This window comes from Schistocerca cancellata, unplaced genomic scaffold (genome assembly GCF_023864275.1).
Source record: "Schistocerca cancellata isolate TAMUIC-IGC-003103 unplaced genomic scaffold, iqSchCanc2.1 HiC_scaffold_1106, whole genome shotgun sequence".
Taxonomy (NCBI): domain Eukaryota; kingdom Metazoa; phylum Arthropoda; class Insecta; order Orthoptera; family Acrididae; genus Schistocerca; species Schistocerca cancellata.
This window is the reverse complement of record NW_026047105.1, coordinates 3377801-3379687: the sequence shown is the minus strand read 5'-3', so window position 1 is coordinate 3379687 and position 1887 is coordinate 3377801.

Here is a 1887-nt window from a genome sequence, read left to right as displayed (position 1 = left end):
AGGGGCAGTTCAATTTAGTGAAACAAAACTTCTAGTTGTCGTTGTTTGTAGGTCCCCTAACTATGACTTCAGAGCATTTCTGTTCAAACTATAGGGGGTCCTTGATTCACTTTATAGGAAGTACCAGAGATTAGTCGTGTGTGGTGGCTTCAATATTAATTTTGTATGTGATGGTACAAGAAAAAGGATGTTGGAGATATCCTAAAATCATATTATCTGATGCAGACTGTGTTTATTCCAACTAGAGTGCAGGGGAACAGTAGCACAGCCATATACAATATATTTATTCGTTCTTCATTACTAGAAGTTCATTCTGTTAGAAAAAGGGTTTCTAGAGTTTCAGACCATGATGCACAAATTTTAACACTAAAATGATTTTGCACTCAAAAAATGTCACACATAATTACGAACTATGTAGAAAAGTTAGTCCAACATCTATGGAGAGTTTTTTAAACGTAATGAAGGAACAAGACTGGCTCGATGTTTATAGTTCAGACTAGGTAAATGACAAATATAATGCTTTCCTTAACACATTTCTCATGCTATTTGAGAGTTTCTTTCCATTAGAATGTTCTAAGCGGGGTACTAGGAGTAAAAGGCAACCTGGGTGCCTGACTAGTGGGATAAGGATATATGTAGAGCATAGCGGGAATTATATCAAAATGTTACAAGAAGTCACAATCAAGCTACAGTAGCCCATTACAAACAATACTGTAAGGTGCTTAAATTTTTTTTAGCAAGGCAAAGGGTATGTGGTAAGGAAATAGAATAGTTCATGGCTTGTAGAAAATAAAGTAACGCTAAATCACAGTAAGACTCAGTTTTTACAGTTTCTAACACACAATTCAACAAAACCTGAAGTTTTAATATCACGGAATGGGCATATGGTTAGTGAAACGGAACAGTACAAATTTCTAGGTGTTCAGATAGATAGTAAACTGTCGCGGGAAGTCCACGTTCAGGATCTCGTTCAAAGACTTAACGCTGTTCGTTTTACTATTCGAACGGTATCTGAAATGAGTGATCGTTCGATGCGAAAATTAGTCTGCTTTGCTTATTTTGATTCGCTTGTTCTTTTATGATATTATATTTTGGGATAACTGCTTCCTTTCTATAAGGATATGTTTTCTCTCAGAAAAGGGTGGTTTGGGCAATAAGTGGTGTAAGCTCAGGAACGTCTTTTCGACCCCTGTTTACGAGTTCTGGTATTTTCACATTGGCCTCTCAATATATATATATATATATATATATATATATATATATATATATATATATATATATATATATATATGTGTGTGTGTGTGTGTGTGTGTGTGTGTGTGTGTGTGTGTGTGTGTGTGTGTGTATGTATATATATATATATATATTCGTTATTGTTACTTCTTTTTAACAATATTAGCTTATTCACAAGAACAAGCGCCTTTCACTCAGTTAATGATCGGCAGAAATCATATCCTGCATTTGGATCTGACTTCCTTACCTCTTGTGCAGAAAGGTGTGCAGCATAGTTTTGCATTCATTTTCAATAAGCTACCACAAGAATTAGCAGTAATAAACGTGCTTTCAAATCGAAACTGAAGAGTTTCCTCATGGATCACTCCTTCTATTCTGTCGAGGAGTTAATTTAAAAATTAAGCTGATTCTAGTATTGTTGATTGTGTTTACTTAAACTTATGACTTGTCTTTTTCGAGTTCATAAACATTTTATTTTTATCAATTATTACTTTTATGTTATAATTTCATGTACTGACACGTTCCATGACCTTGGTTAATTGCTCCTCAATTTGGTCCTACGGAACTTGACGTGTAAATACATAAATAACAGTGTAGTTTCTGAATGACTTGTCCAGGCGAGGCATAAATCTTAGTGTTGTGCAGTCATCAATG